Below are 13,825 nucleotides of genomic sequence, written 5' to 3' on the forward strand. Positions count from 1 at the left end.
CAACTACGTCACAAGGCAACGAGTCGTTAGTTCTTCTGACGTCACGCACTCAACACATAGAACGAGAAGAGAGAGAAAGACGGCTTGATGATGACGCAACGATGCCTAGAAAAGAGCAAGAGAGAGATAGATAGATAGAGAGAGAAAGAGAAAGAGAGAGAGAGAGAGAGATAGATAGAGAGAGAAAGAGAAAGAGAGAGAGAGAGAGATAGATAGATAGATAGATAGAGAGAGAGAGAAAGAGAGAGAGAGAGATAAAGAAAGGTAGAGATAGAAAGAGGTAAAGTGCGAGAGAGAAAGAGAAACCGGTGCCAGCCATGCTGGCGTGGGTAGGGGAAGGAAGAAAAGGGAGCCATTATAGAAGGGGCGCGACTAGGCTGAATCCTCCCCACCGACCGGCCCACCGACGGAACAGCTGTCAGCTGCGTGGAGTGCGGACCCTGTCTCACCCTGCCTTTCTCTCTCTCTCTCTCTCTCTCTCTCTCTCTCTGTCCTTCCCTTCCCTTGTCTCTCTTACTCCTTCCCAGTATACGTGTACACGTATCCCAGAGTTCCTGCGTGTGTATATATACAATATATATACGCGAGTGCGTAACGAGCGTTCGCGCTACCGTGTCGTCCACGTGTACGCCTCTATAACTATACTTTACATGTGTGCAATGTTTCTCTCTCTCTCTCTCTCTCTCTCTCTCTCTCTCTCTTTAGCTTCATATGTGTGTATGCGTATGTGCGCGTGCGTCTGCCCCATGTCCCAAGCTAAACCCATTTCGAGAGTCAGGCCAGCCAGCCAGGCAGGCAGGCAGGCAGCCACCCACCCCCAATGTTAAAATATTCTGGTGGGCGAGCGAGCACAGGACGGGAATAGCCCGGGAGAGTTATGGCCGCCTCTGAGACTCAAATAACTCTTTAATCCACGAGCGCGTGTACGCTCCTCGCCGCTTCTTTCTACCGTTCGTTCGCGTATCTCTTCTTATTCTTCTTATTCCTCTTAGTTTTCTTCTTCTTCTTCTTCTTCTTCTTCTTCTTCCGTTACTTTAACCACTTTTCGCTACCCTGATCGGTACTTCTTCTCTATGCTATGTCATCTCTCATCCTGCTGTGACTTGTCCTTGATTCACATCTCAAGTCGAACTTCGGAGTACGTAAATATCGATGAAACTCGAAAAACTGACTTCTCGGCTTTCGTCGTAGGAGTTTAATGGCGACTTCGTGGCCATTTTATACATCTATCTTTTATACGAATAGTTCTCTTTTATTGCGCCGCTAGAATTACGATTTATTCGATCTCTTATAAGTTCGAATAATTTCTTTTAAGAAATATAATCGTGCCATTTATGAATGGAATAATTGTACATTTTAATCGAACGTCTGTAATAACGTTTAGAATTAATAATAGAAATATTATTCATGAAATATCACTTGTAAATTAAAATGACTCACAATTCATGCATGATTTACATTGTCTAGAAATTTTCATTTGATATTCTTTCTCTCTCTCTCTCTCTCTCTCTCTATATATATATATATATATATATATATATATATATATATATATATATATGCATACACTTGAGATCCATTCATGCAATATGAATCCGTTTGAACGTAATTGAAGTTCATTCCCTTTAAGCAGTAATATGACGAACGTTCAAGAATTACCGATGATCATTTTGTTATCGTCGTCGATCTTGTTAGTTGTTATCGATGCAGACACGAGTTCTCGTTTGTTTCTTATCCGTTCGAATTGGCTTGCATACTTAGGCCTCGCACGTTAGCGTGTACGAACGTCATCGGCAAACCCGATAGGCGAACACGCCATTCCTTTTTCTATATCTCGCCCTTCGCCACGCGTAATCTTTCTTGCTCTTCCGTGACCGCGAACATTCCGATTCTTTGACGAAGTAGGTCGCTCCTAAAATATTAGCCTAACTTAGATAAGTAGTCGTAACGATATCGTCTTACGCTGCCACATGAAAGGACTTTATCGACAAATGGAAAGAGATTTCTAAGGAGAAAAGAAAAAAAAGAAAAAAAAAAGAAAACAAGAAGAAGAAGAAGAAGAAGAAAAGAGAAGAAAAGAAATAATAATAAAAAAATAAGTCGCGTGAATACGTCCTCGTTTCAATGATTTCTAGAAACCGATGGTTTCACAACGATCTCGACGCTGCATAATAAATTAGCCTCTTTTAAAAAACATACTCCGTTCCGTAAGATAAATTTCTGTTACATATATTTTTTTTTCTCTCTCCCTTAACTCCCCGCCCTTTTTAAAACGTTGACACGAAGACCGAAAAACTTACACGAACATTTACTTATATTAAACACGTTTCGTGCTTCGAGCGAGACATACGATGTTATCGCATCGAGTTCCACGGTCCGACGGCATCTCAACGAGCATTACTCATGTAATGTAGTTTAATGCTTCTGAACGTACGCTTTTTAATACGTAGATATTTATTCTCTATAAATTCTATTTTTTCATTTTATAATTATATTCTACAACTAAATTTCGTTATATCGTAACGATAAGCACTGACACTAACTTTTTATCGTCGACAAAATTGAACAATTTAAAGTTCAATCTCGTTTTATCAATTACAAGAGAACTATGATAATATCAGGGGTTGCGAAAAAGAAAAAACAAAAAAAAAGGATTGTTTCTTTATCGATCGAACAAGTGATACGTTAGTATGAGTACACGAAATGACGTGAACTCGTAGAAACACAAAAGTAAGGATTTTCTTCGTTAGTAAAAGGAAGTAAAGTATCAAGGGAAAGAAGTTATACGAAGGAACGTTCCCTTTCCGTCGTCCTCGTCGCGCGAATGCAAAGCGAAAGCGCGCAATGCCCATAAATCTTGATAAAGCGTTGATCTCGCGCGCGTCGACTTCGGTTAGCTCGTAAAGAAGCGCCCGACAAGACGCAGATTATGTCGTACAACCGTGGTAAACGTAGTGGGGTGAGTTGGTAAAGAGGATGAGGATGAGGAGATGTATGGATAGGGATAGGGATAAGGGGTAGGGGGAGGGTAAGGGGTAGGAATGAGAGGGGGGGAAAGGGGGTAAGGGAATGGATTAAAAATTCTCGTTCGAAAGACGAAACGCATCTTTATATCGATGTAAGCTTCGGTAGGGTAATTAAATGCAATTTCAAGAGTCCTTGGCTCGTGCATCGTTATTTCCTTTTTCCTTTGGCTTCTTCGTTTCGTTCACATGGAAATTATTGCAAACTGGCCGCACGCGAATTAAATATCCGAGCTCGCGGAGTTCGCGTGTAAGAATACACGCGTTCCACACCAAGGCGGTAGAAAGATGTATCGCCTTCGGCAATTTGTTATCCGTGAGGAAATCCATTATTAAGCGGAACACGAACTCTCGCGACTAATTGTAAGCGGCGCGTTAAGCCCCATACGTCCGTGGACTTATGCGGAAAGTTATCCACCGCCGAATAAGAGAGAAACGCTCAACGGCCTCGACGATCCGACGACGTTTCGCCAAGTTTTTGTCTGGTAATTAGTCCCGCCTTAGTATCTAAGTGGAAGTGAAGTTGAAAAAGTAGCTAGTTCGGATGAAAGAATGGAAGTTTCGCGCCAGTAACGTGGCCACCAGTTGAAGGAGGCGTGGTCTAATTGTAAGCCGAACAAATTCCGCGACTTTGTATTGTCATTTTTGAAAGGAAGAAGAGGAGGGATTGAACGGAATCGAATGATTTTGCAAAAAACGAAAGAAAAACGCTCTTTTCTTTTACACGTCAAGTAACTTTTACCTTGACAGAGAGAAAGAGAGAAAGAGAGAGAGAGAGAGAGAGAGAGAGAGAAAGAGAGAGAGAAGACAAAAAACAAACAATGCCAAAAGATCTAGTAAAACCGGTACTCACAGTATGGATCTTTCAGTATTCTTGTGATCGTGAATTTTTTCTTCAGACGTACTTTTTCTTTTTTTTTTTTTTTTTAAATCTTTCTCTTTCATTCTTACTTCATGAAAATGGTCAAGCGTGCTTTAAACTTTGGAAGGTTACTCGAATGTACCGTTATGCGCAAAAAAAGAATTCGAGCTTTATTGCCCTGAAGGTAGCAGGTAAGGATAAGTGAACGAGGAAGAGAGAAAGGGAGGAATGGTTTAGAGGCGAGTAGAAAAAAAAAAAAAAAAAGAAAAAAAAGGAGGAAAAAAAAGGTTCCCCCTGCTGTCGGTGCAAGGACGAACGCGTTTAAGGGATTGGCGAGGGAAGATAAGCGTCTAAAAAGGTCCAACATCGATTCGCCCTAGTCCTTCCAAGGTCAAGCACAGAATCATCACGAGAGAGGAAGATCACAGCTTGTCAGTGGTAAAACCATAAATCCACGCCTGACCGTTTTCGGACTCGTATACTGACATAGAAAGACGTAAAAAAAGAAAGGGAGAGAAAGAGAGAGAGAGAGAGAGAGAAAAAAAAAGTAAAAAGTATCGTCTACCTTGTTAAAATAGGATTCCATAAAAGTGTTTGATATTCGTCGCTTCGTAGCCTATACTAAAGCGAGAAACAAAAATGGTATATACAAGGTAAGGCCTTGACTACATCGATGCCTTTAGAAAAGTTGATTTTCAAATTGATTTGAAATATTTTATTAGATTTTGAAATTTCTTTAGTTCTTTACTTATAAATGTTTCATGAGTCGGTATCCTATCGTAACATTAATGTAAGCTCTAAATTTAGAATCTCAGAGAATTGACCATTTCGAAAACGTTAATAGTATAATATCGAGATTATATATCGGGATGTTTCTCGAACGAAAGAAAGAAAGAAAGAAAGAAAGAAAGAAAAAATAAAAAAAAAGAAGAAAAAAGAAAACAGAAAAAAGAAAGAAACAAATATTTAAAATAAAAGAGACAGAAGAAAAAATGAAATTCTGTCTAGCTATATCGCGACACCGATAAAAGCGGCAAGAGGGTATGGTCGTGGAGGATATATCCTTGTTCGGGGTCGGTCCTTCGCGTATAGTCATAATCGGAGAAAGAGTCAGTCACCGGGCAGTGCCATAAATCTACGCCCGTAGTTTTTCGGTCGCGCGTGAGAGAGGATAATAAAAGAACGGGAGAAAGGAAGAAAATAAAAAAAAAAAAAAAAAGAAAGAAAGAAAAAAAAAAAAAAAAAAAAGAAAAGAAAAGAAAAGAAAAGAAAAGAAGAGAAACAAGAAAAGAAAAAAGAAAAGAGATAAAAAAAAAGGGAAAAAAAGCAATCGGCAGGACAAAAACCACCGTCCGCCTTGTTATAAGAGGATCTCGAGGATTCGTTCGGAGGCTGTTCGAGGATGAGAGGGTCGAGAGCGGAGGGAGGAGTACCACTGGAGGAGGAGAAGAACAATGCCCAAAGTCACAGGGAAGAATGTGGTCCGTCGGGCCCAGAATCTCCATCGTCGGTCCCACATCGGCTGTTCGTCGATGCGCTCTCTTGCACGAGCGAGAGAGAGAGAGAGAGAGAGAGAGAGAGAGAGAGAAATGAAGAAACGAACATGTACTATCCTTTTCTTTCTCTCTATCTTTCTTCGACGCGACAAACGTGCACGATAATTTACCGCTTCGACGAACGTTACGTCATTTGGAGTCATTCAAGTCAACTCGACGATTTCTCGACGTGATTCTAAGAGAGAAAAAGAGAGAGAGAGAGAGAGAGAGAGAGAGAGAGAGAGAGAGTCGTCGAGAGTGGGCCGGAAAGTGGAGATAAGCGGGCCGAACGACCTTCGAACGTGCGCACCGTTTCTCATGCAGGACAAATTAGAAGTATGGCGACTTCGCAGGTGGATAATCACCGATTTAACAAGCGGAAGGTCTATGAAATTAAAGAAATGGACTTTAGTGATATGATAGATCGTTAAGTTCTTCCTATCGTATTCCTTTATTCAATCTATAATTAACGTGATAAATTTCGAGCAATTGAAACGACTAACTAGAAACAGCAATTCATCGATTTACATTACAAGGATATATAATTTACGTATGAGGATCTATGACGAATATAAACTCGCATCTTTCTCATTGCCATTGTTAATACATAACTGATAGTTTCCACGAGAAATTCGAAATAGCGTAGCGTGTACTAATCTGGGCGCGACGCAAGAGCGAGCTTCGCGGTACTTCATCACGGTGACACCGAGTTAATGCAGCCTTGGCACGGCCGCAAGATCGCAGCCGACAGTGATGCGTCTTCCGTTGAGATCAAGATACTATATCACGCCTAAATTCTCTATAATATAACTACGGCAAGCCTGATATGCTCATATATGATACCAATTAATGGCGTCTGGTAAGAGGCAAAGTGGAAAAAAAAAATAAAAAATAAAAAAAGAAAGGAGTACGGGAAAGAAAGGAAGACATTTATGAAATATCATCGAGTTCTCCTATTAAAATTTTGCAAATGAATTTGTTGATTTATTTATTTACACAAATTTACGAAAAAATTAACGTTTAGCCGAAGCGTGTGTAATAAACTCTTGCGTTTTATTTCGAAAAGGTATCGTCGATTCCCATAGCAGACAGACAGGATTTAATCGAGTTGAATCGAGTTTGCATAATATAGGCTTCCTTATCGATACGATCGATCTTGGTCTCAGCTAACGTCAAGAAGCAAGGAAGCGATAGCTTGATTAACGATCACCAGATAGATCGGCCGATCGTCTTAAAGTCGGCCATAACGAATCGAAGAAGTAGCAAACATAATTTCTCTCCCATAAAACTTATACCCGTGTATTTAACGCAAAGACTCGTGACATTATTTTCACAGATAAATATGTAGGAGTGTTTATATAGTTTCGTAGTAGCTCGCCGCACGATTTATCTTGCAGTCATTTTTTAAGTATTATTTGCAACTAAAACGCGCCGGAAACTCGGTTGCAGCATGAGTTTCAAGAGGTAGCTACAGAGAGAATTACCAGGGCAGAGCTAATGTCACCCCATGCGCTAAGATAAGAAGCTTGAGCAGCTCTGTACCCGCAGCCACCCCCCACCCTTAACTTGGTTTCTTCTACCTTCTCATCCTCGTCGTCGTCGTCGTCGTCGTCTTCTTCTTCTTCTTCTTCTTCCTCCTCCTCCTCCTCCTCCTCCTTCCCCTCTTTTTCTTCCTCTCTACCTCGTTCTCTACCTCCCACCAGTCAGCCTCCACCTCCGCCACCATCTTCCTCTCATCCTCTTTCTTCTTTCCTTCTTTTTCTTCTTCTTCTTCTTCTTCTTTCTCTCCTCTCTCAACCCACACCAGAGTCCTCCGCTTGAGTTATGAGGGCGATTTTTATTATTCGCGTACCTCCACCCATTCTCCGGAGCTTCCCCGACCCTCTTTTTCTTATCTGCGAGTGCTCATAGACGCTGCCTGGCTCTGAACGCGCTCGCGCGCACGCCACCGTACAAACTTCTTTCGGAAAAGGAAGGAGACGCACTTTGAAGTTACTTTCGGGGTAAGGAGATATGCAGATTCCAATGGAATCGGGATAAAAAGCTTCCGATGCGACTTTTTCTTCGTAGTGTACTCTCATCTCTCTTTTTCTCTTTTCTTCTTTTTTTTCTCTCTCTCTCTCTCTCTCTTTCTCTCTCTTTCTCTCTCTCTCTCTCTCTCTCTCTCTCTTTTGGATCTTCCGATATATTAAGAACTATACTACACCGGCTATCATTCATGCCAGTTTCTTCGTTGCTCCGTAGCCACGATAAAAACCTTGGGAATCTCTAAAGCGATTACGTCATGGTTTTTACGAAATACGAGATTACCGCCGTTAAATTCACGTTCGAAATAAGTAATACGATCATACTCTACGTATGATTATTATATTGAAAGAAGAATATCGACGTCGTTCATGAAGATCCACATTTTAGATTTTGTGAGGATCTCTCATTGGAGTAACTCGCATTTGGTCGTAAAATTTCAACGATCTTAAATCGTCCCGAAGGTCCGGCAAAAAACGATCAATCTTCTCTAAGAAAACGTGATAACCTTACGTGATAAATTAAACTTGGCTTTCAAACTTTTCCAATCGAAACTTTTACTATTGTCATCGAACTCGAGTAGGGTAAACAGTTAAGTTATTGCCCATTACATTTAATACGGTATATATCTATTGTATATATATCCAGTTATTTTATACGTTCTCGGTAAAAATAAATTTGACAAAACAACAACATCTTAAAATACCTAAATGGTTCATTTTTATCTCGAGTCAAAACAACTAGAACGACATTCTTCGTCTCGTTTCCGTCGGAAGTATCCACTCTATGCGAAGAAGCAGAGAATAAAAAAAGAGAAAAAAAAAGAGAGAGAGAGAGAGAGAGACGTAGATACAGACACACATATACAAAAGAAAAGGAGAGAACAAGCGATTAAAGAGGCGTAAATCAAAAAACCGTCCGTTTTCGCGCGCCAAAATTCGGCTGGATCGTGGCCGGCCGGATGATAAAGCGAAATGGGATAGTCGCTAATCGGCAATGGCTCGAAAGAACTGGCGGACTGCCCCGTAAACAACGTTACCTCGCGTAATGTACTCGCAAACCCCTTTCTCTCTTTCTCTCTCTCGTTCTCTTTATACCGGCGTGTATCGTAACTATACGCTGTTATAGTCCGCACGCGGTAGCACTTACTCTTCGTAGCACTATCTCTCTCTTTCTCTTCTCCCTCTCTCTCTCTCTCTCTCTCTCTTTCTCTTTCTCTCTTTCTCTTTCTCTTTCATTCTCTCGTTGTAGTGGAGAGACCAAAAGAGAAGAGAGTGTACATGCTCGTACCAGTGGTTTATACGAAGGTAATGTAGTAGTACTGGTGGAGATGGAAGGGATGAAAGGGGGTGAGGAGAAGAGGGCAGAGAAGCAGAGCCACGACGGACGAGTTAGAAGAGGGGCCGAGGACGAGGTACGCGAGGAGAGTTATGACGCCGCACAATTAGCAGTTCGTGTGAGAGAGATCGATCGCCGTCGAGAACATACATCAACGATGTAAACGCGTATCTCGCGCCTATGCGCGCGCGAAACAACGCGATTCCCTCGCGCCCTCATCGTCCATCGTGATTCCTCTTTTTTCTCTGCTACTCTTTTTACTTTTTCGTTTTATCTTTTTTCTCTCTCTCCCTCTCTCTCTTTCTTTCTCTTTTTCTCTTTCTTTCTTCTTTTTTTTTTCTTTTTTTTTTTTTTTTTTTTTTTTGATAGGTTACTATTACCTCGTTATGACGTAGGCCTCGTTAACGACGCAATTTTCAAGATTGAATAATTTTAAAGCTATCACCGGTTGATCCACCCGATTCTTTTGATATCCCTCCGAAATCTTCCGTGAAATGAAATTTCTTCAATGACAGAAATTTTGTTTATTAAATCGTTACAAAATTAATCTGCTATAACAGTTTATACTGTATTATATTATTTATATCTTCATTATGTGAAGATGCTTGGAAAGCTGTCAAGAAAGTACATATTCGTTCGAATGCGAATATTCATTATTTTCTGTGAAAAAAAAAAAAAAAAAAAAAAGACAATTGTTGAATAGATCACGATTATTTCAGATTACAATTGTTACTCGCTTCGTTCGAAAAAAAAAAAAAAATTGAAAAATAACCAAGATCCAATAATCTCTAGTTCTGGAAAAGTTCATGTAGTAGCAGATACGTAGTGTAGATACGATTCATAATTTTTTTGTTTTTTGTTTTTTTTTTTTTTTTCGGCGAGACCGGTGACAAAATATCATGTCAATGAATTGGATCACAGTAATACCGTCGCAATGTAACTTTTGACCGGAACGATCGAAGAAATTCGTACAACTGGCCGCTTAGCCAGTCGTAATTTCGTACAACGATTTGTCAGTGGCACAAAAGATTTATCTCGCGAGATCGCTTAATAATGGCGATGTGTACGATCGTAGATGCGACGATCCGTCATATCGGCGCTACTTTCGCCGCTTCGCTACTACATTTCGGGGGTGTTTTATGATTCAGAAATTTATGGTCCATGCAGGAAAATACACAATCTATTTCGACGTTCGAGTTTCGCCGGGGCACGACGTATTTCAATCTTCTCTTTGAGTCGAATAAACGCAGACGGATATCGTTCGTCGCTTATATTCGAAAAGAGTCAAATAAAAAATTGTTGCAAAAAAACAGAGAAAAAGAGAGAGAGATAGATAGATAGAGATAGAGAGAAAGAGAGAGAGAGAGAGAGAGAGAGAGAGAGAGAGAGAGAAAGAAAAATTACCTGAAATCTCCATAGCGAGGCATCCTCGATAACGGAGAGTTGAGTTTCGTCGAACATTCGATCTTCTAAGTTTCACTGAAATCTGACGAGAGACACTTTTCCACATAAAATAGATAATACGTACAGAACGGTAGTATGTCTCAAGGGCGCGTGCCATCGGTTTAAGTTACGAGGCGTTTATGAGCCATAAGCGATTCCAACGAGTAGATAGAGTTACTTAGACGAGTTATTTCACTACTTTCGTGACCGAAGAGAGTGAGAAAGAGACCTCTCGGTAGGGTGGGTCCCGAGTTGACGCGAACTCACGGTGCCTCGCTCGGATAGATCAGAAGGACCGCCTGCGACTGCCTGATTTACTATGGTGGACTCTCGACGTCCTCTACGATCTCTCTCTCTCTCTCTCTCTCTCTCTCTCTCTCTCTCTCTTTCCCTATCTATCTCTCTCTATCTCTCTGAACCGCTCGGTATGATGGGATTTTCTGACGGGGGTAAAAGGGGGCTGAGCTGGGACAGGGACTGAAAGAGGGATAGACGCCCCTCGTCCTAGGGTGGAGCCTACGAGACCACTCTGGACCAAAGTACCCTTCCCACTCTCGCCCTTGTCATCGACGTAGCGTGCATGAAACTTAGGAACTTATGCGAGCTTTACCCTATACCATACAAACTGCTACTTGTCCTGAAACTTCAATATTTCTATTTTTATATCCATTTACTATTTTCTATTCTTATATTAATTATAAATTATATATTAATTAGAATATATTATTTTTATAAAATTGTAAATATTAAAAATAATACATATATATATATATATATATATATATATATATATGTATGTATGTATGTATGTATGTATGTATAAAATTAAAAACGATTTAGAAAAAAATTAGTTTCTTTTTTTACGTAAAAATATATAGAAACCAAATTTTTCCAAGTGTAAATTGTATTACGGGATGGAAGTAAACGAGCAAGAAGGCGTTAATGTTGAAATCGATCTTTGAATTTTCCTCGGACAGTTCGCGCGCTTCGAACTTCACTTTATTTCTTACGTTCGCTTAAAGAGAAGAAGTTGAAACGCAACATTCCTGCATTCGTTTACATTCGCATTTCACGCAACTTTTTCCGGTATTTGTTCGAAATTATACGCCGACGAACTATAATATTACAGTCACGTCTTGCCTCTCTATCGACGATCCGGTTGAAAAATTGTACCGAGAGTAAAAACTACACGATACTTAAAAGAAATCGCAAGCGCGTTAAATGAAGTTATTATTTACGATCCCTGGAAAAGAATATGTACATATATACAGTATTTAGTTATTTAAATGAACGAGAGCTCAGCGATGCGATATTCTTCTTATAAGAAATAAATTTCTCAATTAATTATCAATGTCTATTTAAAAACATCCTCTCGAATTCCTTAGAATATTGTAAACCAACAACTGTAAAAGAAATTCGTAGCAATAGTAACATAATAAAATTATATGCGTTTGTATTTAATACTATCGTAAGAAAAAATAAGGAAAGAAAAGAAAAGAAAAGTATATGCAAAACATATAATATACGTAAGTAACCTTTGTAAATTAGTTTCTTTCATTCCTCTCGAATAGATTCAACTATTTTCCAGTGTACAAGGGTGGAGTTTAGACTTGCGACCTCCCCTGAATAGATTATGGTCGTATGGTTGCATGGTGGGTGCCCAGGCTTATGGATTCAGTACAATGGTCCCCAGGGTGTAGCTCGATGAATCGTAGGTATGTGAGAAAGAGAGAGAAAGAGAAAAAGAGAGAGAGAGAGAGAGAGAGAGAGAAGGTTCGGAATAATTTCCTTCTCCTTCTCAGTGAATCTTTTTTCACGGACCGGTAAAATCCTTTGGCAAAATTAATAACGCTTATATACCGATACAGCACACTGCATTCGTGACGCTCGATGCATCTTTTCTTTCTTTTTCATTCTCATCCCTCGTTCTCTCTCTCTCTCTCTCTCTATCTTTTTCTCTCTCTTTCTCAACGGAAAGGTTTGAGCATATGCGTGAATACGTTCCATCATTATATTTTCTCTCTCTTTTTTTTTTTTTTTTTCGTTTTCTCTTCTTCAAAAGTCATTCGCCACGGGGCGTTAATCCGAACGTTTCTAGTCGCATTTACATTTAATCGGTTGAAAATTCAAAAGAGGTAAATACAGAGAAGTCTCGACGTGTTTCGTTCTCCACTCTCTCTCTCTCTTTCTCTCTCTCTCTCTCTCTCTCTCTCTCTCTCTCTTCCCCCCCCCTCCCCACCCTCTATACTTCACTTTCTATCGTCCTTCTCTCGTCTCTCTTTTAATAGCGAATGAATAGAGAGGAAAAATATTCTATTTTTTTCTCTCTCTTTCTCTCTCTCTCTCTCTCTCTCTCTCTCTCTCTCTCTCTCTCTATGTCTCTCTATTTCTCTCTTTCTACGCTCTTTGACGATCCATCATTGACAAAGAATTTTCAATGTTTAATCTTTTTTTTCTTTTTTCTGTTTTCTTTTTCTTTTTCTTTTTCTTTTTTATTTCTACAATATACGAGTTTACTATCTCTAAGAATACGATCGTTCCCTATTCTCATTCTCCTTTTATCTTACATATATGTATGTATGTATATGTGTATACGCATAGCCAGAGGCAAAATGAGTATGAGTCGTTACATTGTTCACCTCATTACTATTCCTCTAAGAAATATCTTGATAAGATCGCATCGAGCTGAGTTGGCTTTGACCACCGGCATGCGAATTAAGCAATCATAGTCGGTACGGCAAATGCGTCATTCGTCAGTCACTGTCACTTCATCTTCTCTCTCCTTCTCTCTCTTTTTATCTCTTTGTCTCAATGATTATGGTAGAGGATCGTTTCACTATTTCACGATAATCCATATAAGTGCTCGTTCAATGCATTACGAAATCTTCTATTTCGTAGGGAATAATCGTTACACTTCGTTGCGCGAGAGTAACAGTCGTAACGATATCGTCTGCTCGATGTCTTTCTGTGTAATAATGCTACTACTCGTATTGATATTTTCTAGTATCAAGGTGATGTAAGAGGCAAACACGAACAAAAAACAAAAGGAAAGAAAAAAAAAAAAAACGAAAGAAAAAACTACTTGCCAACGTTACTTACAATGTTTCTCATTTTCGAATAGAATTCTCGAAACGCTAAATACGTAATATAACACATATAGATACGAGTTTTTATATAAATATTTCATAGAAAAACAATGTCGCGTTTAACATTAAGAAATATGTATGTATCCCGTGGGACGAGAGAGATGAATTCGCGGTGGAAAATTATCTTTGGAGAAAAAAATTATCTTTAAAATAAAAGATTAAATAACGATTATTTCGATGATTGTTCGATACTGAATAGGATTTTCCTAAAGCTGTTGACGGGCGACCTAACAATCTCAATTCGGGCCAGATCCAGTTTAGAAGCGATGACAGTTATGGATCTCGACATCGCAACGGCTCGCGTCGGCCGTGGCTGACGTCGTTTGTCATTCCCCTGGTCGAGTCGGCGACACTCACTCGGCTATCCTCCCATAGAGGGTGGGTGCTAGCAAGAGGAGTTAGAGAGAGAGAGAGAGAGAGAGAGAGACAGAGAGAGAGAGAGAGAGAGAGAGA

The 13,825-nt window shown here is 39.8% G+C and overlaps 1 protein-coding gene across 4 annotated transcripts in view; it reads right to left on the reverse strand.

The window, feature by feature from the left end:
* LOC124948466 (homeotic protein antennapedia-like) overlaps positions 1 to 13,825 on the reverse strand; it is a 321,146-nt gene that overhangs the window by 95,696 nt on the left and 211,625 nt on the right. The window contains exon 1 of one of the 4 annotated variants that reach the window (XM_047492148.1): positions 10,188 to 10,489. The exons of the other annotated variants lie outside the window; for them this stretch is intronic. The gene's annotated coding sequence lies outside the window, so the exon portion shown is untranslated. Of the gene's footprint in view, positions 1 to 10,187; positions 10,490 to 13,825 lie in introns of those variants that run through there. 4 annotated transcript variants of the gene reach the window in all.

The sequence above is a fragment of the Vespa velutina genome, chromosome 4 (assembly GCF_912470025.1).
Source record: "Vespa velutina chromosome 4, iVesVel2.1, whole genome shotgun sequence".
Lineage (NCBI taxonomy): Eukaryota > Metazoa > Arthropoda > Insecta > Hymenoptera > Vespidae > Vespa > Vespa velutina.